Raw genomic sequence first — 24,240 nt, forward strand, 5'->3', positions numbered from 1 at the left:
TGTTCACACCTTGCTTTTGCTTTGCTTCAGCTTTGCTTCAAAAATTATACCCCATGTCGCTTTAGTGGTGCTTTAAAGCCTCCATAGAACTCTATGATAAAGCTTGCTTGAAGCACCTGTGGATTTTGAGAGGCTTTAATTCAGCTTTAACTTCGCCTTGTTTTGGAGAACTTGCAAGTATTGCCCCATACACACGGTCGGATGGAAAATGTCAGATCGGAGCGTGTTGTCGGAAATTCCGACCGTATGTGGGCTCCATCGGACATTTTCTATCGGATTCGCAGCGGGTTACAGTGTGAACTCGGCCTCAAAAGAGCATTACGGAAGCATCACCGACGCTTCACCAAAACATCACCGAATCTTCATTGAAGCACCACTAAAGCTTCATCAAAGCAACACCAAAGTATCAACAAAGCTTCAGCAAAGCTTCATCGAATCACCACCAAAGCTTTATCGAGCCAGCATGGTTCGATGGTTCCAACCGGCCGAGATTCAAACTGTGTATGGCCGGCCTAAGGCAAGCCATACAGTGCATCCAAAAAGTATTCACAGCGCTTCACTTTTTACACATTTTGTTATGTTACAGCCTTATTCCAAAAATGGATTAAATTCATTATTTTCCTCAAAATTCTACAAACAATAACCCATAATGACAATGTGAAAGCAGTTTTGTTTGAAATATTTGCAAATTTATTAAAAATAAAAAACAGGGAAAAAAATCCCATGTATATAAGTATCACAGTCCATTTGGAATAAGGCTGTACCATAACATGTGGAAAAAGTGAAGCGCTGTGAATACTTTCCGGTTGCACTGTAGATGATGAAAAATTCTTTCTTGTGGTTGCGGGATAGAAAATTGCTAGATTGCTCGATCAACACAGTCAGTGCTGATGGGGTAATCCCTCCGGCAGAGCTATTGTGACCTGCCGGTAGGAAACCTACCCTGCCGCATGAACACAATGTTCGTTGCTATAGCCACCAGCAGTAATCACGTATGAAAAATCTGACAGGCTGGTTGCACAAAGTCGATCAATGGATTGACTTCAGTACAACCAGCCTGCCCATAGTTGGAACAAATCTCATCCACTCCCTGTTAAACCGAACGAGATTCGATCCATCTATAGCCGGCTTAAGCGTACTTCTTGAAATGTGTGATCTCTGTGTAATCCTGTCATTGGGGTTACTAATTGTATAATAAAACTTGGTTGAAGCCGCGCTCTTTATCTACTGGTAGAGTAATAGGATACCCCTATGCTGGCCATACACGTATAGATTTTTGGACGAGAATATTTGCATGAACATTTGTATGAAAATTCTTTGCGCATTCAATGAACGGACGAGTGTCTTTTGAGAACTGTCTATTGCATTTAAAAACAATTTCAAAATGAATGTAATTTCTGTAATTTCTGAACGATAACTACATACACTTCCCAAAAATTAGTTTGATCGAGAAAAGTTTTCCTTCCCGCCCCTTCAAATTTTCCCGTCACTGCGTTTGAAAGCAAACATCAATTTGACCCCAATAACGATTAGAAAATCAAACGACTGTTCTTAAAATGAAAATTTTCGAATGAAAATCTATACATAAGGCATAATTCTCGGATCACACCAATGCGTTTTTTTCAAGCTTTTTGTAGAAATGCAGGACATTATTTTTAACATGAGTTCCTACGCAACACGTTCACATCAAACATTTCTGTCCCTTTGCGTTTTTGGAAAGGGTCGGGGACTTTTTTAAACGTAAAATGCTGCTTTTTTTTTTTTTTTTTTTTTAGGTTCAATAGACTTCAATGAAGAAGCTGCAGAAAAACATGTAGTGCGTTTTTACTGTGATTTTGCTGTGATTTGCGTTTTGAGGTTTTTAATCTGCCCAAAAAAAAAAAAAGCATAAAAAAACGCAAAATGCAAATCGCTGTACAAAAGCAGAGCAAAAAGCACTACAGAAACGCTAACAAAGCAAACTGCATAGGTGTTAATGGAGCCCTATGGAGCGTGCTCAGGACACGCTTCATCCGGACTGGTATAAATTCAGCACTCTATTCAAAACTAAAAACAAAAATTATCTTTAGTTACATTTTTAACATTTGATTTTGGAATGAATTTAATTTCCTGAACTAAAATAACATTCATTGTTAGAACTTTGATTGATTGGGACAAATTTTCCATGCAACTCCTTTTTGAATTTTCTCATCGCTGCTGTCAAAGGCAAACATCTATTTGATCCCACTAACCATTTAAATTTTGAATGAAATCCTAGTCGTGTATAGACAGCTTAAATCTAAATCACATTTTCAGTTCTGGATAGCATAAGGAAGGATTACAATCTTTTTTTTTTTAGCTGTTTGTGTCTAATTGGGGAGATTTTCTATTCATTTCCTGCCTCACAGACATAGCAGGAAGTTTAACCACTTCTGGACCGCCTTCCACACAAAGACATGCTGGTAGGTTAATTGGCTTCTGTCCAAAAATTGGCCCTAGTATATGAATGTGAGTTGGGGACCTTGGATTGTGGGCTCCTTGAGGGTAGGGACCGATGTGAGTGTGCGATATATGTGTGGAACGCTGCATAAATTGATGGCGCTATATGGGTACCTTAAATAAACAATAATATAATAGATGAAAAAAAAAATGGAAACTCCTGCGCTGTCGGGGGAGGCGAGGCCTACGCTAAAGAAACACTGCTGCAACACCTATGTACTGATCCAGAGTAGGACAAATGAAACAAAAGTGGGGAAAGATGGTAGTTGCGCTGTGATGAAAAGGGGAGAGGGGGGGGGGTTACAAAACTAACTAAAATGGCAAAGTATACTAGAAGAGAGAGGGCAAGTGCATGAAAGGATCCTAAATACAAAGATAGTGAGGATACAGTGCAGTGCAAAGTGGCTAATCAACGTAATGAATGTGTTACGGGCAGACAAAGCCTGATGAATGAAAAGTATATGTGAAACAGTGAATGCTTAAATAAAATAAAGCAATGAATACATGTGCAAACCAAAATATAATGATGGCACAATCCAAACTGATATAATGCAAAAACTATATAAAATGAATCACAGTTGCATGTGGGCTAGTGCCCCATAAACAAAAAACATGCCAAATCCTGATGGACTACAAGTGACAAATCCCAATAAGAAAACAGTATTAGCATCAAGTCCAAAACACAAACTTGTGATCAAAAAACAGTCCCAATTGTGAAGGGAGGGGGGATCTTCAGTGAGGACACCTCTGTGTATGCAAGCCGCTTACCTTACAGCTGTAAGGTATACAGCTTGTGTTTGCAAATGACCCGCAGGTGTAGACGGTCTGTGTATACAAGTATTAATGATGAACATGCCAGGCGAAATATAAAATAGAATATAAAGCATGTAAAATGGCTCTGCGACGACCACAGTGGAGGGGGGGTAAGACACACAGGGATAGAAGGTTGCACTCACTTGCATGAAGTGAGCGTAGGCATATATCCACGAGCGCCGAGCTCGTATGCCTCCAGGGCTGTCACCAAACTGGAATCTGTCCCTGTGCCTGGAAACTGGAATTGATCCCCATACCTCTCTCCTCAGTGTTCGTCGGGTAGAGTAGTACAGTGTAAAGGGAAAGAGACGCACATAGCGTGATCCCGTATTAAAAATGTATATTTATTAGGTAAAAAGTCCAATCAACTTACATTAAAAACAATTCTGCAGCGTGTAGTAACTACGAGCGCCGAGCTCGTCTCCTTTTGTCTGTCTGTGGCTGCGTCCCGTGCTCCAATCCTAACGCGTATCGTCACGTCACGTGACTTCTCTCTTCTAGTTTACTTTGCCATTTTAGTTAGTTTTGTAACCCCCCCCTCTCCCCTTTTCATCACAGAGCAACTACCATCTTTCCCCACTTTTAATATAATAGATGAGCATCTTAATGAGACACAATGTACAGGGATAGGGACAATTGTAGACACGCACCCACACTCACTCAGGTTGAACTGGATGGACTGGTGATTTTATTCAACCTTACTAACTATGTAAATATGTAAGGCGGCTGGGCTGCGTGAAAATATTTACCTGAAAGTCGTTTCGTGCAGTAGGCTCCGGGGAGCGCACACCGATTGGACAGAGGAGGAGCCAATCAGCCTATGTAAGCAAGGCAGATTGCTGTTCTGACAGGGGAGAACATAGAGATCTTTTGTTCCTGCTAAGCATCTCTGTGTTCTCCCAGTCAGTCCATCCCCCACACAGTTAGTAAGCATCCCCAAGGGACACGCTTAACCCCTTTATCGCCCGATTTTAACCCCTTCCCTGCCAGAGTCATTAGTACAGTGACAGTGCATATTTTTTGCACTGATCACTGTATTAGTGTCTAAGGATGAGCCAAACACCCTCTGGTTCGGTTCGCACCAGAACATGCGAACAGGCAAAAGATCCGGAAGAACACACAAACACCGTTAGTCTATGGGACACGAACATGAATAATCAAAAGTGTAATTTTAAAGGCTTATATGCAAGTTATTGTCATAAAAAGTGTTTGGGGACCCGTGTCTTGCCCCAGGGGATATGGATCAATGCAAAAAAAGTTTTAAAAACGGACGTTTTTTCGGGAGCAGTGATTTTAATAATGCTTAAAGTGAAACAATAAAAGTTAAAAATATTCCTTTTAAATATCGTACCTGGGGGGTGTCTATAGTATGCCTGTAAAGTGGCGCATTTTTCCCGTGTTTAGAACAGTCCCTGCACAAAATGACATTTCTAAAGGAAAAATTGTCTTTTAAAACTGATCGCGGCTATAATGAATTGTCGGGCCTCAGCAATATAGATAAAACTGATTGGAAAAAAAAAGGCATAGTCCCCCCCCCCCAGTCCATTACCGGGCCCTTTGGGTCTGGTATAAATATTAAGGGAAACCCTGAACCAACATTTTTTAACCACTTCCCGACCGCCGCACGACTATATACGTCCTAAGTTTGAACGGGGATATCGTTGTTATGGCAGCAGCTAGCTGCCATAACCCCGGTATCCCCGTTTTCGTGCGGCGGCCGGCTTTCAGATAAAAGTGGTCCCTGTGGCGGATTCGCCGCGAGATCACTTTTATCGGTGGCGGGAGAGGGCCCCCCCCTCCCGCCGCGATCCGATGCCCTCCGCCGCTTACCGGAGCCGTCGGTAGTGGCGGAGGCGATCGCGTCCTCTTCCGTGGTTTGTCTGGAGACAAGTGAGGCCAAGATGGCGCTCACTCGTCTCCATGACACTGCTGGGCGGAAGCGACGTCAAAACGTCACTTCCGTCCAAGCCTCTTAAAGGCATATTTTTTCAAATGTAATTTTTCTAAATGACTTTTTTTTTTTTTTATTGCATTTTAGTGTAAATATGAGATCTGAGGTCTTTTTGACCCCAGATCTCATATTTAAGAGGTCCTGCCATGCTTTTTTCTATTACAAGGGATGTTTACATTCCTTGTAATAGGAATAAAAGTGACACAATTTTTTATTTTTTTTTAAACAGTGTAAAAATAAATAAAATATTGTAAAATAAATAATAAAAATAAAAAAAAAATTTTTTTAAACCCCCCTGTCCCGACGAGCTTGCGCGCAGAAGCGAACGCATACGCGAGTAGCGCCCGCATATGAAAACGGTGGTCAAACCACACATGTGAGGTATCGCCGCGACCGGTAGAGCGAGAGCAATAATGCTAGCCCTAGACCTCCTCTGTAGCACAAAATATGCAACCTGTAGAATTTTTTAAACGTCGCCTATGGAGATTTTTGAGGGTAAGTTTGACGCCATTCCACGAGCGGGCGCAATTTTCAAGCATGACATGTTGGGTATCAATTTACTTGGCGTAACATTATATTTCACAATATAAAAAAAAATTGGGATAACTTTACTGTTTTATTTTTTTGTTCAAAAAATTTTTTCCAAAAAAAGTGCGTTTATAAGACCGCTGCGCAAATACGGTGCAAAAAAAAGTATTGCAATGACCGCCATTGTATTCTCTAGGGTGTTAGAAGAAAAACCATATATAATGTTTGGGGGTTCTAAGTAATTTTCTAGCAGAAAAACCTGTTTTAAACATGTAAACACCTAAAATCCAAAACGAGGCTGGTCCTTAAATGGTTAAAAAAAGTATGTGGGGGTCTCCCCAAAATCCATACCAGGCCCTTTAGGTCATGGTATGGATATTAAGGGGAACCCTTCACCAAAATTTTTTTAAAAATTGGTGTAGGGTCCCCCCCAAAATTCATACCAGACCCTTATCCGAGCACGCAACTTGGCAGGCTGCAGGAAAAGAGGGGGGACGAGAGAGCACCCCCCTCCTGAACCGTACCAGGATACATGCCCTCAACATTGGGAGGGTGCTTCAGAGTTGCCCCCCAAAGCACCTTGTCCCTATGTTGATGGGGAGAAGGGCCTTATCCCCACAACCCTTGCCTGGTGGTTGTGTGGGTCTGCGGGCAGGGGGCTTATCGGAATCTGAAAGAAGATGAATGGATATTGCTTGACATTTTTTTTTTTTAAGGGGACCGGGATCTGGGGGTCCCCTTGTTAAAGGGGGCCTCCAGATTCCGATAAGCCCCCCGCCCGCAGACCCCCACAACCACCAGGCAAGGGTTTTGGGGATGAGGCTTTGTCCCCATCAACACAGGGACAAGGTGCTTTGGGGGGCTACCCCAAAGCACCATCCCTATGTTGAGGGCATGTGGCCTGGTACGGTTCAAGAGGGGGCTCTCTTGTCCCCCCCTCTTTTCCTGCAGCCTGCCAGGTTGCGTGCTCGGATAAGGGTCTGCTATGGATTTTGGGGGGACCCCTACACCATTTTTTAAAAAGAGTTGGTGCAGAGTTTTCCTTAATATCCATACCGGACCTGAAGGGCCTGGTATGGATTTTGGGGGGGGCCCCACGCAATTTTTTTTTTAATTTTGATTTGGGGTTCCCCTTAATATTCATTGCATACCCAAAGGCCCTGGTAATGGACTGGGGGGAACCCATGGCGTTTTTTTTCAATGATTTTTCATCTATATTGCCGAGACCCGACAATTCATTACAGCTGCGATCAGTTTTAAAATACTTTTTTTCCCTTTAGAAATGTCATTTTGCTCTCGGACTGTTCTAAACACGGGAAACATGCGCTACTTTACAGGAATACTATAGACACCCCCCAGGTATGATATTTAAAGGAATATTTCATTTTTGTTGTTTCATTTTAAGCCTTATTAAAATCACTGCTCCCGAAAAAACGTCAGTTTTTAAAACTTCTTTTTGCATTGATCGATGTCCCCTGGGGCAGGACCCGGGTCCCCAAACACTTTTTATGGCAATAACTTGCATATAAGCCTTTAAAATGAACACTTTTGATTTTTTTATGTTAGTGTCCAATAGACTTTAACCACCTCAATACTGGGCATTTTCACCCCCTTCCTGCCCAAGCCATTTTTCAGCTTTCAGCGCTGTCACACTTTGAATGACAATTGCGCGGTCATACAACACTGTACCCAAATGAAATTGTTATCATTTTTCCCCACAAATAGAGCTTTCTTTTGGTGGCATTTGATCACCTCTGCGGTTTTTATTTTTTGCGCTATAAACAAAAGAATAGTGACAAGTTTTAAAAAAAACACAATAATTTTTACCTTTTGCGATAATAAATATCCAATTTTTTTTTCTTTAAAACAAATGTTTTCTCAGTTTAGGCCGATATGTATTCTTGTACATATTTTTGGTGAAAAAAAATTGCAATAAGCGTATATAGATTGGTTTGCGCAAAAGTTATAGCGTCTACAAAATAGAGGATAGTTTTATAACATTTTTTTTTTTTTTTTCTATTAATGGCGAGCGATCTGTGATTTTTATCGTGACTGCGATATTGCGGCGGACACATCGGACACTTTTGACACATATTTGGGACCATTCACATTTATACAGCGATCCGTGCTATAAAAATGCATTGATTACTGTATAAATGTGACAGGCAGTGAAGGGGTTAACACTAGGTGGTGATCGAGGGGTTAACTGTGTTGCTAGGGAGTGATTCTAACTGTAGGGGGCGGGAACTCACTAGGGGAGGAGACCGATCGGTGTTCCGCTGTACTGGGAACATACCATTGGTCTCCTCTCCTCTGACAGGACCGTGGATCTGTGTGTTTACACACACAGATCCATGGTCCTGCTGTGTTACCGGTAATCGCGGGTGCCCGGCAGACATCGCGGCCGCCGGGCACGCGCACCGGGTGCCTAGGGACACGGCGGGCGCGCGCGCCCCCTGGTGGCCTAGGAATGCGAGGACGTCATATGACGCCCACCCGCAACGAGAGCTGCGCCGCCTGGCCGTCAATTGACGGCCGGCGGTCGGCAGGCGGTTAACAGGGTTTTGCGGCTTTCGAATTTGCCGCAAACACCGCATATTGTTCGCTATTCGGCAAACAGGCGAACACCCAATGTTCGACTCGAACATCGGGCTCATCCCTATTAGTGTCACTGGTCCCCAAAAAAGTGTCAAAAATGTCAGTTAGGTGTCCAATTTGTCCGCAGCTGCAATGTCGCAGTCCCGCTAAAAATCGCCGATTGCCGCCATTGCGAGTAAAAAAAATTTAAAATTCCATAAAAATATCCCATCATTTGTAGACACTATAACTGTAAATTGATGAAGAAATTTGATTTTTATTTTTTTTTTATTGGATATGTTTTATAGCAGAAAGAAAAAAATATTGTTTTGTTTTTTTTTCAAAATTGTCGCTCTTTTTTTGTTTATAGAACGACAATAAAAACCGCAGAGGTGATCAAATACCACCAAAAGAAAGCTTTATTTGTGGGGAAAAAAAGACATCAATATTATTATTTATCTGGGTACAGCATGGCAGGACTGCGCAGTTGTCAGTTAAAGTAACGCAGTGCCGTATCGCAAAAAATGGCCTGGTCACTAAGGGGGTAAATCTTCCTGGGCTGAAGTGCTTAAAGAGGAGCTCCAGGCTCCTTAGGAAAAAAAAATTGAAGTCAACAGCTACAAATACTGTAGCTGCTGACTCTTAATATTAGGACACTTACCTGTCCAGGAATCAAGCATTGTCCACACCCCAGCCGATTTTTCAATCAGCTATCGGGTGCTATCACCGCCATCTCTACAAAGGGAAACTGGCAGCGCAGCCTTGCGGCTTAACAGCCGGTTCCCTACTGCGAATGCGCGAAGTGCGCTGTGTTCTGTGAATGGGGGTGGCTGCGGGGAAAGGAGGGGGGGTGGAAGTGGGAGGGGGTACCTGTCAAAACCAGGTTCCCCCCCCAAAAGGGTGCCAAATGTGGCAGCGGATGGGGGAGGGGAGGCAGACAAGCGGAGTTTCCTCTTTTGGGTTGAGCTCCGCTTTAAAAACAGACCAAGTTTGAGGGTCTCCCCCTTAGACTGGGGCTACCAGAACATGGTAACCTATTGAAGATTTCCCCTCTATTCTTGTTCTGGTGACACATTTTATATTCCCATCACTTTCTGTCTCTGAGATATCAGTGACCACAACAACTAAAGTAGATGAATCTCCCCAGTGGGGACACAAACATCAGTAAAAACCTGACAGGGGTTTCAGCCCTCCTATACTCCAAAACAACAGCAAAAATTTTGGCTTACACTTTAACCACTTGCCGACCAGTGCACGATGATATACGTCGGCACAATGGCACGGCTGCGCAAATGGGCGTACAGGTACGTCCCCTGTAGCCTCCCTGGCGGTTTTCCCGAGTGTGGCTCGGGGTTAAAATTCAGCACCATTAGCGGTAACCCCGAGCCACACTCGGGATTACATTGCAGGATCCTGGAGCGGTACACTTACCTTGTCCCCGGGTTCCTGCAATGTCCCCCGCAGTGTCCGTGGGCTCCGTCCTCCTCCCGAAGCCTCTCCTTGCCAGGCTCCGTTCCCTGCGAGCGTCGCGACGCACAGGGGCAGAGCCTGGCAGCAAATTCAAAAAAATGTAAAAATCATAACACATACAGTACTGTAATCTTACAGATTACAGTACTGTATGAAATTATTTCACATCCCTTTTGTCCCTAGTGCTTTGGTCCATGCCCTGCATGCAGTTTTTTATTACATATACTGTTCTTTCTGCCTGGAAACTGGAGATTGTCCATAGCAACCAAAAAGTGTCCCTTTACGTCAAAAGTGGCTTTAGACCAGCTAGAAAACACCCCTTCCCTGCCAGTGTCATTTATACAGTAATCAGTGCATTTTTATAGCACTGATCGCTGTATAAACGACAATGGTCCCTAAATAGTGTAAAAAGTGTCCGTTGTGTCCGCCATCATGTCGCAGTCATGATAAAAATCGCAGATCACCACCATTACTAATAAAATAAATTCATAATAAAAATGCCATAAATCTATCCCCTATTTTGTAGGCGCTATAACTTTTGTGCAAACCAATCAATATATGCTTATTGTGATTGATAATTTTTTACCAAAAGTATGTAGAAGAATACATATCGGCCTAAACTGAGGAAAGAAATTTTTTTTAATATAATTTTGGGGGGATATTTATTATAGCAAAAAGTAAAAAATATTGCTTTTTTTCAAAATTGTCGCTCTTTTTTTGTTTATAGCGCAAAAAATAAAAACCGCAGAGGTGATCAAATACCACCAAAAGGAAGCTCTATTTGTGGGGAAAAAAGGGCGTCAACTTTGTTTGGGAGCCACGTCGCATGACCGCGCAATTGTCAGTTAAAGCGACGCAGCGCCATATCGCAAAAAGTACTCTGGTCAGGAAGGGGGTAAATTCTTCTGGGGCTGAAGTGGTTAAATATACTTTACATTGTAGATATGAAAGCAGATTGTGTACTCACCTTCCTCTGAGAGTGGACACGGCTTCTGTACTGTCACTTTCCTTGTCAAAAGAAGTTTATTGAGTATACAATATTATAAAGATAAATACAAGAAGAGCAGCGCTGTGACAAAAAACATGTGATATAACAAATCAAATAAATTGAATAATAAACCCAATCTCGAGATAGACTCAAAAGTTCATATAAAGTGCATAATAAACAAAGGTGTAGGAAGTCCTATCCAAAATCGGTCCTAGATAGTGGATATAGTGGGAAGCGTAGGTAGGTAGATATGTGAATAGATCAATATGTCCTTCACCGCACCACTGTGGTATTGTTAAAAATACGCGCTTACCAAACGGCAAGCTTAGGAAGCTTGCGACCTTAACCCGGTCGGGGCCTTTCAGGATGGACCATCAAGGAAAAGCACACCACCTTCGCTTTAGGATAAGCACGCTGTTCAGCAGTTATCACTGTATGTGAAGATGTAACCCCTGGCTAGGGATAAACCTCAGGAGAGGTATACCAAAGAAAAGAAGGAGAGCGACATAGCGTAATCCTGCTTTCACTATTTATTAAAATCAATAAAATTACACTTACATTTAGGATAAACACAAGCACATAAGCCGGCCGGCTAGAAGCGAACGCCCGTCCTACAGACGGTAATGCAGCGCGTCAGCACGTCAGCACGCCCGACGTACGTTTCATCACACTCTGACGTCGTCTGGGGCACGGGCGACGCACTGACGTGTCTCATTAATATAGTAAACAGCGTAACCAAGCCTCGTACTGAGGACGGGACCGGAAATCACCTTGCGTTCCACTAGTTGCGGGCGGATACCAGAGAAACGCCATCTTTTATGTGGGATTATGCATAACATCCTGTGCACGCTTTTAGTATACTGAAAACGGACCAACACATAATGCCAAATATAAATTAACATCATACGTAGGTTGATCATAGACTTGACAAAAAAAATCAAATTTTAAGTAATTTAGTGAGAATAAAAAGTTCATTAAAATTAATTAAAATCAATATACTTTTTATTCTCACTAAATTACTTAAAATTTGATTTTTTTGTCAAGTCTATGATCAACCTACGTATGATGTTAATTTATATTTGGCATTATGTGTTGGTCCGTTTTCAGTATACTAAAAGCGTGCACAGGATGTTATGCATAATCCCACATAAAAGATGGCGTTTCTCTGGTATCCGCCCGAAACTAGTGGAACGCAGGGTGATTTCCGGTCCCGTCCTCAGTACGAGGCTTGGTTACGTTGTTTACTATATTAATGCGACACGTCAGTGCGTCGCCCGTGCCCCAGACGACGTCAGAGTGTGACGAAACGTACGTCGGGCGTGCTGACGTGCTGATGCTCTGCATTACCGTCTGTAGGACGGGCGTTCGCTTCTAGCCGGCCGGCTTATGTGCTTGTGTTTATCCTTCTAAATGTAAGTGTAATTTTATTGATTTTAATAAATAGTGAAAGCAGGATTACGCTATGTCGCTCTCCTTCTTTTCTTTGGTATACCTCTCCTGAGGTTTATCCCTAGCCAGGGGTTACATCTTCACATACAGTGATAACTGCTGAACAGCGTGCTTATCCTAAAGCGAAGGTGGTGTGCTTTTCCTTGATGGTCCATCCTGAAAGGCCCCGACCGGGTTAAGGTCGCAAGCTTCCTAAGCTTGCCGTTTGGTAAGCGCGTATTTTTAACAATACCACAGTGGTGCGGTGAAGGACATATTGATCTATTCACATATCTACCTACCTACGCTTCCCACTATATCCACTATCTAGGACCGATTTTGGATAGGACTTCCTACACCTTTGTTTATTATGCACTTTATATGAACTTTTGAGTCTATCTCGAGATTGGGTTTATTATTCAATTTATTTGATTTGTTATATCACATGTTTTTTGTCACAGCGCTGCTCTTCTTGCATTTATCTCTTATTAAGTAATGTGTATCTTACTTTTAGCGGCTGCTTTTGTATTTAGTTTTGATCAGTGAATTGTCACCTTCTGTACCTCGATTTTTTTCTTTCAATTTTTGTTCTCATCAACTTCTTTACACTAATATCCCTTCACAGCGCGGTGTTCTGCCCCTCTTTTTTAATATTATAAAGATACATAAAGTAAGTTTACAAGGATCTATAAAGTAAGCTCATTGTTTTACAGTAGGGTTTATATAGGTAAATATCATGAAATTTCAAATATTAAACCTTGGGTTCACGTAAACCTAAATTAAAGATATATATAATTTCCTTAGTTACTTTTGTAGATATTTAAATGATTTATACCTACTATACATATTGTTTACAGGTAGAGTGTATATAGGTCAAATAAATTCTGGTAATGAGCTTTAATCGTAAGGTGGAGAAAAGCAAAGAAAAAGAAGAAAAAGGGTAGAAAGGCAGAGGTATGGTCCACAAGGTTGTCCCGCTTGTCAGTTTATTATTCTTTTTCGTTCTCTTTGAAGCCTTAGAATGGGTGTCTCTGTAAGTCATTTAATCTGTTACCATGGCAACAGGACAGAGTCATTGAAATTTGACAGGAACTGTTGTTTTATCCAAGGATGCCAAAGTTTTTCAAATTTTGGAATTTGATTTTGATCGATGGCTACCATCTTAGCATGGGACATTGTATTATTCATTCTGTGAATTGTTTCTGCTAGTACCAATGTAGGAGATTTCCATGCCTTGGCCACTGTTTGTTTTGCAGCCGTTATTAGTTGGATCATAAGTTTGAATTGAGAGAGTGTTAACCATTCCGGTTTTAGATTAAGTAAAGTTATATATGGATCTGGTTGTATTATTTTTTTAAATATTTTAGATGCAATCACGAAGACTTCCTTCCAGAAGGTTTGGATTACTGGGCACGTCCACCATATGTGTAAATGTGTGCCTATTTCTGGGCATCCTCGAAAACAAAGAGCTGAGGTATTAGGTGAATATTTTGCCACTCTAGCAGGTACAAGGTACCAGCGAGTTAGGACTTTATAATTTGTCTCCAGCGCTAAGATGTTGGGTGAAGATGACTTAGATGTGAGCCATATGTTAGACCAGTCCGTGTCTTCTAAAGTTCGTCCCAGGTCCTCCTCCCACCTCTGAACGTAAGAGGGTCTATTAAGATTTACTACTCCATATAATTGATTATAAAGTGATGAAATTGTACCTTTAGCAAATGGATCTTTTGTACAGATTGATTCAAAAATGGATAATTGGGATAATGGTGTATCCCCCTTTAGGAATGGTGTATAGAAATTTTTGATTTGGAGATATCTAAATATCTCACAGTTTGGTAGATCATATTTTTCTCTAAGCGATGGGAATGAAAGGAATGATTTAGATGCTATGAAGTCATTTAGTGTCTGAATGCCTGATGTTGTCCAAGCTTTAAAAGAATTTGGGTAGATCCATGCCGGATAAAAGGCTGGATTTCTGATAAAAGAAAGGAGAGGATTGTGTGGAGATTGTAAGTGATATTTGGTTTTTAGTTTATCCCAGAGAGATAAGAAGTGTTTAGTTATGGGATTATGAATTTTAAAGCGGTCTTTAGGATCAAGCCATAACAAGTTTGATATTAATAGAGGGTCATTTTCTGAAGCCTCTATAAATACCCATAATGGGATTTCCTGTTTTGCATGGTATTTGGACAGACTGGCCAAATGTGCTGCTCTGTAGTAGTTAGTAAAATTAGGGTATCCCAGGCCTCCTTTATTTTTGGGAAGATGTAGTGTGTGTATAGGTATACATGGTTTAGAAGAGCCCCATATAAACGAAGTTGCTCTTTTTTGTACTATTCTCAAAAAATAGGAAGGAATTGGAATAGGGAGGACTCTGAATAGATAAAGCAATTTGGGTAGAATAGTCATTTTGATTGCATTAATCTTCCCTATCCAGGATAAAGGAAGTTGCGACCATTGTTTTATTAGATTTGTGATCTGTCTTAATACAGGAGGATAATTGGTTGAGAATAAGTCAGAATGAGATGCTGTTAAATGAATTCCAAGATATGGGATTGATTTTTCTGCCCATGTGAATGGGAGTGCAGACCTAGCCGGGATCAATTCCATGTTTGTGAGCGAAATATTAAGCACTAGGCATTTCTTAGGATTAATCATAAGGCCGGATAGGGCTGCAAATCCATCAAGAGCTGGTATTAAGTTAGGACCAGAGACCTGTGGTGATGATAGAAAAAGTAATATATCGTCTGCAAATATACATAATTTGTGTGTAATACCTCCTACTTCAATGCCAGTTATAGTTTGGTTTGTTCTGATGTATTGGGCCATGGGTTCGAGTATAAGGGCAAATAATAAGGGAGATAATGGGCAACCCTGTCGGGTACCTCTTTCGATATTAAAGGCTTCAGATTTGTATCCAGCATATTTTATATAGGCTTTGGGTTTATTATATAATGCTTTGATCCATGTTAAAAAGTGGGGTCCAAAACCCAATTTTTGTAATGAATATTGCATATATTGCCAGGATACTGTGTCAAATGCCCTCTTAATATCGAGAGATAGAAAACATAAAGGGATTTTCCGTTTTTTAGCAATATGTGCCAATAACACTGCCCTGCGTATATTATCGCCTGCCTGTCTATTAGGCATGAAGCCTACTTGATCTCTATGTATTAATTTTCCTATAATGCTATTGAGGCGTTTTGCTATTATTTTTGCTAATCATTTAATATCAAGGTTTAACAGAGAGGCCGATAATTCACACAGGAAGTATCATCAGAAAGGGGTTTTGGGATCATACAAACAATTGCCATTAATGTTTCTTGCCGAAAAGAATGTCCTTCTAGAAGTTTGTTAAAAGTTTCAGTGAGAATGGGAGAGAGTATTTCTGAGAATGTTTTATAGTATAAAGCCGAGTAGCCGTCTGGGCCTGGTCTTTTGTTAAGTTTTAGGTCTTTTATGGCATTAGCAACTTCATCTATAGTTATAGGCTCATCCAAACTGCTTTTTTGATTCTGAGACAACTCAGGTAAGGTTATTTTTGAGAAGAAGGATTCAGCCTCTGTAGGATTAAATTCATTGTTTGTCTTGTATAGAGTTGCGAGGTGTGAGTGAAATTTATGGACTATTTTAACTGGATTACAAGTATAAACATTTTTTGATAATTTCAAACGTATTGGTTTGAAAGATTTGTTAGTTGAATTTAATGCCTGAGCCAAATATGTACCTGGTTTGTTTGTATTCATGTAGAAATTGTGTTTGGAGCGTTTGAGGGATTTATCAACTGACTCAGTGAGAAATAGATCGTATTCCAATCTAGATTTTTCCAGATGAGATTTTGTACTCTGAGATGGATTATCTTGGAATGATATGTAGGCTGCATTAAAATTGAGTTCTAGTTTTTTTGCTAGATTTTTGCGTTCCCGTTTAAATAGTGCCATTTGTCTTTGTATTGTACCACGCAAGACAGGCTTATGAGCTTCCCACAGTGTTATTGGGGAAATGTCTGTTGTATTATTAATTGTTATGTATTCCTTTAAAGCTTGTTCAATGGCCATCTGATGTAGTGGGTGTTTGAGCATTATGTCCGGTAAGTACCACGTTGGGTCATGCGCTTTTGGTATGGCTGAGGCTATAGTAGTGTATACTGCATTATGATCAGACCACGGAATCGGAATTATATCTGATGCAATAATTTCTGGTATCATTCCTATTGTTAGAAAAATATGATCTATTCTGGTGAAGGTTTGATGAGGGTGCGAGAAATAAGTGAATTTCTTTTTCATTGGGTTACTTTCTCTCCACGAATCTACCAGATTGTATTTGGAAAGAAGTTGAGGAAAAGGTAATCTAGAGGTTATTTTGGATGGTGTAAAAGGTGATTTATCTAGAAATGGGAGGAGGACCTGGTTCGAATCCCCGTACATTATCACTGTTCCTATTTTGTGTGTATTAATCACTTGTAATATATGTGAGAGGAATGGTGTAGGTTGTTTGTTAGGAGCGTAGTAGGAAATCACCGTGATTGCTGTATCCATTATATAACCCATGAGTATCAGGTATCTACCTTCTGGGTCTTTAATTTCTGATGATAAGGTGAATGGTGTGGATCGGTGAAATGCAATTAGAGTACCCCTTTGTTTGGTACAGGCAGAAGTCGTGTAAATTTGTTGATAAAAAGGAGAAATATATTTTGGAGTAGAATCTTTGGTGAAGTGTGTTTCTTGGAGGCATACTATGTGAGCCTTCTTGTTATGGAAAGTACGGAAGGCTTTGGTCCTTTTTTGAGGGACATTTATTCCCTGAACATTCAGGGAAAGTATATTCAGTGGTGCCATGGCAACAGATCAAATAGTTTTGACTTACTTTTTGTTATGCAGAGCTGACTGCGCAGATCAACCTGTGTGGACTGAAGAGATGAAAAGATAGAAAAGAAACCAGTGAATTCTGGAGTAAAGAGTAAACAAAAAATATATGAGATTAGATGATACATTGTATAAATTATTTTTTGCAAGTAATCACAATTTACCCGTGAAAGAGAATAAATATCTCTCTCAGGGGAATAAGTGCCTTCGTCACACTCCCACATAATATGGTTGGGAGAATGAGGAGGGCTAATGGGGGTACACGGATCTTCCGCTTACAGGAGAGAAGTGCTATGTCAAAAGACATCAAAATGATGATTCATTAATTGGAGTGCAGAATATAGTTTTTGTTGAAATTATTTATTCCAGGGTGGTTGTATATGGTTAGTCTTGCCCTAGGCTAAATAATTCAGTTAGGAAGGTACTGTTAATAACTTTGGTATTGATGAAGATAGTTTGAATTATTTTGGGATTTTAACCCTTTTAGAGTAAACAATTACATATTTTATTCATATGTAACTGTTTAGATATGTTAACTCATAAAATTGAGGTTGTATTGCTTCAGATTAGAATAAACAAAAACATAGTTCTAGGAACTAGTTAGGTAATAATATATTTGTTTTAAGAAAAGAAAGAAAAAGCTTCCATTACTTCTGGATTATTAAACATATTTGTCCTAAAAAGTAATACATCTATTGTTATTACCTGATAATATATAACTGAACAAGAATTTCCTTATTTCACTTATATATTCTAAGGCTATATGAATCAGAAGTAATAAGAAATATAACTGGAATGTAACATGATCCCACACAGTGTGTGACTATCAGAATGCAGTTACATTCAGTTATAAATACAGGTTTTTTATAGAGAACCATCTCTTAGTATAATAAATGAAGAGATATCAGGAATTAGGATGTCAGTCCATTGAATCTTCTTGGTCCATGGATGATGTGGCATAACGGCCTCTTTTGTGAGAATGATGATTCCCATTTTGTTCTGAAATTTTCTGGGTGCTGCCTGAAGGTGAAGATGATGCCATTCTTCTGCGTGTGGGAGAGTTGCTGCTTGTGGGTTCTGTCAGATTTAATTTTAAAAGGGTTTGTTGTAGTTCATCTGCTGATCTGCTTCTGTAAATTGTACCTTGGTAGTTAAATCTGACTGAAAAGGGGAAGCCCCATTGATACATAATGTTGTGGCGTTGCAGTTCCATTAGTTGGGGTTTCATGGATCGTCTTTTAGTAATAGTAAGTTGGGATAGGTCAGCAAAAATTTGATAATTGTGTCCTTGAAAAATAAGTTCCTTTTTTTCTCTTGCAGCAATTAGTATTTGTTCTTTCGTTCTGTAATAATGAAATTTTGTGATTATATCACGTGGGGGTCCATCTTTCTTTTTAGCTGTGAGGGCTCTGTGTACTCTGTCCAGTTCTAAACACTCAATAGGGATATCTGGCTTTAGTTCTTGTAATAGAGCAGTAATAGTAGATTGCAGGTCTGTCACAGTTTCAGGTATTCCCCTTATGCGCAAGTTTGAACGTCTGGCTCTATTTTCGTAATCTTCAAGCTTAGTTTGAAGTATTAAATTCTCTTCTTTTAATTGTTCCAATTCTGTTATATTTTCTTGGGTTGTAATTTCAATTTCATCCATTTTTATTTCTAAGGCTGCGGTGCGGTTTCCCAGCTCTCTTATTTCTTTGGTTAGGCTTTTTGTTATTTGGTCTGAGGTTTGTTTTAAAGCCTTATGAAGCATCTTTTCAAATTGTAATAATATTACTGGGGATACTGAGGAGGCTTGTGGAGAAGTTTGTGAGAGGATTTGTTCTGTATCTGACTCAAATGGAGAGTCTTGCTGTGACATTTTCTGTCTGTGAGAGCGCCCTGATGCTGTATCTTGTGAGGTGACTGGAGCTGCTTTAGTTGCAGTGAGTGCCTGTGAGCTCTTTGTGAGGTGATTTTTATTTCTGCCACGGCTTCCTCCCAGTACCATATTTCCTGCCCAAACTTTCACAGTTTGTTCTCTGGGGCAAAAAGGTTCAAATGGATACCTTTTGAGCCTGCAGGCTCCGCTTTGTCCTTCTCTTCTCTCCTCAGCGGTGCGGAGCTCTAACAATGCATGTCTGCTCCGCTAGGCTCCGCCCATGCACCTCCTGTACTGTCACTTTCATTTCTCCTGATTTATAATCACGGAGCTCTTACCTGTTCTGCTGGTAATTTGAATTTCCCGCTCACACAGCAGTGTCAGGGAAATTCCCCGCGTATTGCAGCCAATAGGAGTACAGAAGGAAACGATGAGACATAAAGAAGTTACATCTGCGGGCGGTTTATTCAGCAACACAATGTAAGGAATGAAGGTCTAAGGTTTAACAAGGGGACCTCCAGATCCCGGTCCCCTTAAAAAAATAAAAATGTCCCGCGATGTCTATTCATCCTCTATCACGCCGCCCGACAAAACGAAAAAGCTGTTGCTTTTTGTTTTTTTTTACGGTCCGTCGGGTGGCGTGATAGAAGATGAATGGACATTGCGGGACATTTTTATTTTTTTAAGGGGGCCGGGACCTGGGGGTCCCCTTGTTAAAGGGGGCCTCCAGATTCCGATAAGCCCCCCGCCCGCAGACCCCCACAACCACCAGGCAAGGGTTGTGGGGATGAGGCCTTGTCCCCATCAACACGGGGACAAGGTGCTTTGGGGGGCTACCCCAAAGCACCATCCCCATGTTGAGGGCATGTGGCCTGGTACGGTTCAAGAGGGGGGCTCTCTCTTGTCCCCCCCTCTTTTCCTGCAGCCTGCCAGGTTGTGTGCTCGGATAAGGGTCTGCTATGGATTTTGGGGGGACCCCTACACCATTTTTTAAAAAAGAGTTGGTGCAGAGTTTTCCTTAATATCCATACCAGACCTGAAGGGCCTTGAATGGATTTTGGGGGGCCCCCCACACAATTTTTTTTAAAATTTTGATTCGGGGTTCCCCTTAATATTCATTGCAGACCCAAAGGGCCTGGTAATAGACTGGGGGGGAACCCATGCCGTTTTTTTCAATGATTTTTTATGTATATTGCCGAGACCCGACAATTCATTACAGCTGTGATCAGTTTTAAAATACTTTTTTTCCTTTAGAAATTTCATTTTGCTGTCAGACTGTTCTAAACACGGGAAACATGCGCTACTTTACAGACATACTATAGACACCCCCCAGGTACGTTATTTAAAGGAATATTTCATTTTTATTGTTTCACTTTAATCATTATTAAAATCACTGCTCCCGAAAAAACGTCTATTTTTAAAACTTCCTTTTGCATTGATCCATGTCCCCTGGGGCAGGACCCAGGTCCCCAAACACTTTTTATGACAATAACTTGCATATTAGCCTTTAAAATTAGCACTTTTGATTTTTTTATGTTAGTGTCCAATAGACTTTAACGGGGTTCTGCGGCTTTCGAATTTGCCGCAAACACCGCATATTCTTCGCTATTCGGCAAACAGGCGAACACCCAATGTTCGACTCGAACATCGGGCTCATCCCTATTAGTGTCACTGGTCCCCAAAAAAGTGTCAAAAATGTCAGTTATGTGTCCAATTCGTCCACAACTGCAATGTCGCAGTCCCGCTAAAAATCGCTGATTGCCGCCATTGCGAGTAAAAAAAATTTAAAAATATCCTATCATTTGTAGACACTATAACTGTAAATTGATGAAGAAATTTGATTTTTTTTTTTTAATTGGATATGTTTTATAGCAGAAAGTAAAAAATATTGTTTTTTTTTTTTTTTCAAAATTGTCGCTCTTTTTTTGTTTATAGAACGACAATAAAAACTGCAGAGGTGATCAAATACCACCAAAAGAAAGCTCTATATGTGGGGGAAAAAAGACAACAATTTTATCTGGGTGCAGCATGGCAGGACTGCGCAATTGTCAGTTAAAGTAACGCAGTGCCGTATCGCAAAAAATGGCCTGGTCACTAAGGGGGTAAATCTTCCAGGGCTGAAGTGCTTAAAGAGGAGCTCCAGGCTCCTTAGGAAAAAAAAATTGAAGTCAACAGCTACAAATACTGTAGCTGCTGACTCTTAATATTAGGACACTTACCTGTCCAGGAATCCAGCATTGTCCACACCCCAGCCGATTTTTCAATCAGCTATCGGGTGCTATCACCGCCATCTCTACAAAGGGAAACTGGCAGCGCAGCCTTGCGGCTTCACAGCCGGTTCCCTACTGCGAATGCGCGAAGTGCGCTGTGTTCTTTGAATGGGGGTGGCTGCGGGGGAAGGAGGGGGGGGGCGGAACTTCTGTCTGAGTTCACCGCGGCAAATTTAGCTGGAAGTGGGAGGGGGTACCTGTCAAAACCAGGCCCCCCCCCCCGAAAAGGTGCCAAATGTGGCAGCGCATGGGGGAGCGGAGGCAGACAAGCGGAGTTTCCTCTTTTGGGTTGAGCTCCGCTTTAAAAACAGACCAAGTTTGAGGGTCTCCCCCTTAGACTGGGGCTACCAGAAGATGGTAACCTATTGAAGATTTCCCCTCTATTCTTGTTCTGGTGACACATTTTATATTCCCATCACTTTCTGTCTCAGAGATATCAGTGACCACAACAACTAAAGAAGATGAATCTCCCCAGTGGGGACACAAACATCAGTAAAAACCTGACAGGGGTTTCAGCCCTCCTATACTCCAAAACAACAGCAAAAGTTTTGGCTTACACTTTAACCACTTGCCGACCAGTGCACGATGATATACGTCGGCACAATGGCACGGCTGCGATAATGGGCATACAGGTACGTCCCCTTTAAGAAGCGGCATTGTGGGCGCACGCCCGCCGCGTGCTCCGTGACCATGCCCGCAGGACCCACGGACTTGATGTCTGCCGGGGTCCCACGATCGTGTCACGGAGCCGCAGAACAGCCGCAGAAATGCCTTGTTTACATAGGAGATGCCTATGTAAACAAGGCATTTCTCTGTTCTAGCAACATGACAGAGATCTACTGCTCCCTGTCATCCAGTGATCTCTGTCATGTTCTAGTGAGCCCATCCCCCTTACACTTAGAACACAGTGAGGGAACACAGTTAACCCCTTGATCGCCCCCTAGTGGTTAACCCCTTCCCTGCCAGTGTCATTTATACAGTAATCAATGCATTTTTATAGCACTGATCGCTGTATAAATGACAATGGTCCCTAAATAGTGTCAAAAGTGTCTGTTGTGTCCGCCATAATGTCGCAGTCATGCTAAAAATCGCAGATCGTCGCCATTACTAATAAAAAAAATTCATAATAAAAATGCCATAAATCTATCCCCTATTTTGTAGGTGCTATAACTTTTGTGCAAACCAATCAATATACGCTTATTGGGATCGATCATTTTTTACCAAAAGTATGTAGAAGAATACATATCGGCCTAAACTGAGGAAAGACATTTTTTTTAATATATTTTCGGGGGGATATTTATTATAGCAAAAAGTAAAAAATATTGCTTTTTTTTCAAAATTGTTGCTCTTTTTTTGTTTATAGCGCAAAAAAATAAAAACCGCAGAGATGATCAAATACCACCAAAAGAAAGCTCTATTTGTGGGGAAAAAAGGGCGTCAATTTTGTTTGGGTGCAACGTCGCATGACTGCGCAATTGCCAGTTAAAACAACGCAGTGCCGAATCGCAAAAAGTGCTCTGGTCAGGAAGGGGGTAAAATCTTCCGGGGCTGAAGTGGTTAAATATACTTTACATTGTAGATATGAAAGCAGATTGTGTACTCACCTTCCTCTGAGAGTGGACACGGCTTCTGTACTGTCACTTTCATTTCTCCTGATTTATAATCACAGAGCTCTTACCTGTTCTGCTGATAGTTTGAATTTCCCGCTCACCCAGCAGTGTCAGGGAAATTCCCCGCGTATTGCAGCCAATAGGAGTACAGAAGGAAACGATGAGACATAAAGAAGTTACATCTGCAGGCGGTTTATTCAGCAACACAATGTAAGGAATGAAGGTCTAAGGTTTAACAAGGGGACCTCCAGATCCCGGCCCCCTTAAAAAAATAAAAATGTCCCGCGATGTCTATTCATCCTCTATCACGCCGCCCGACAAATCGAAAAAGCTGTTGCGTTTTTTTTTTTGTTTTTTTTTATGGTCCGTCGGGCGGCGTGATAGAAGATGAATGGACTTTGCGGGAATATTTTTTTTTTTTAAAGGGGCTGGGATCTGGGGGTTCCCTTGTTAAAGGGGGCCTCCAGATTCCGATAAGCCCCCCGCCCGCAGACCCCCACAACCACCAGGCAAGGGTTGTGGGGATGAGGCCTTGTACCCATCAACACGGGGACAAGGTGCTTTGGGGGGCTACGCCAAAGCACCATCCCCATGTTGAGGGCATGTGGCCTGGTAAGGTTCAAGAGGGGGGGGCTCTCTTGTCCCCCCCTCTTTTCCTGCGGCCTGCCAGGTTGCGTGCTCAGATAAGGGTCTGCTATGGATTTTGGGGGGACCCCTACACCATTTTTTAAAAAAGAGTTGGTGCAGAGTTTTCCTTAATATCCATACCAGACCTGAAGGGCCTGGTATGGATTTTGGGGGGCCCCCACGCAATTTTTTAAAAAATTTTAATTCGGGGTTCCCCTTAATATTCATTGCAGACCCAAAGGGCCTGGTAATGGACTGGGGGGAACCCATGCCGTTTTTTTCAATGATTTTATATCTATATTGCTGAGACCCGACAATTCATTACAACTGCGATCAGTTTTAAAATACTTTTTTTTCCTTTAGAAATGTCATTTTGCTGTCAGACTGTTCTAAATACGGGAAACATGCGCTACTTTACAGACATACTATAGACACCCCCCAGGTACGAAATTTAAAGGAATATTACACTTTTATTGTTTCACTTTAAGCATTATTAAAATCACTGCTCCTGAAAAAACTTCTGTTTTTAAAACTTTTTTTTGTATTGATCCATGTCCCCTGGGGCAGGACCCGGCTCCCCAAACACTTTTTATGACAATAACTTGCATATAAGCCTTTAAAATTAGCACTTTTGATTTTTTGATGTTAGTGTCCCATAGACTTTAACGGGGTTCTGCGGCTTTCGAATTTGCCGCGAACATCCCATATTGTTCGCCATTCGGCGAACAGGCGAACACCCGATGTTCGACTCGAGCATCGGGCTCATCCCTGTTAGTA

General features: G+C 41.3%; 1 protein-coding gene across 6 annotated transcripts in view; it reads right to left on the reverse strand.

Moving 5' to 3' along the window:
• Positions 1–23,441, reverse strand: part of LOC141148368 (uncharacterized) — a 442,230-nt gene extending 418,789 nt beyond the window's left edge. For 5 of the 6 annotated variants that reach the window (XM_073635781.1, XM_073635780.1, XM_073635782.1 and 2 more), the window contains exon 1: positions 10,785–10,825. The gene's annotated coding sequence lies outside the window, so the exon portion shown is untranslated. Of the gene's footprint in view, positions 1–10,784; positions 10,826–22,830 lie in introns of those variants that run through there. The other variant, XM_073635779.1, reaches the window with a different exon arrangement.
• Positions 23,442–24,240: the final 799 nt, after the last annotated feature.

This window comes from Aquarana catesbeiana, linkage group LG06 (assembly GCF_042186555.1).
Source record: "Aquarana catesbeiana isolate 2022-GZ linkage group LG06, ASM4218655v1, whole genome shotgun sequence".
In the NCBI taxonomy this organism is placed as follows: Eukaryota; Metazoa; Chordata; class Amphibia; order Anura; family Ranidae; genus Aquarana; species Aquarana catesbeiana.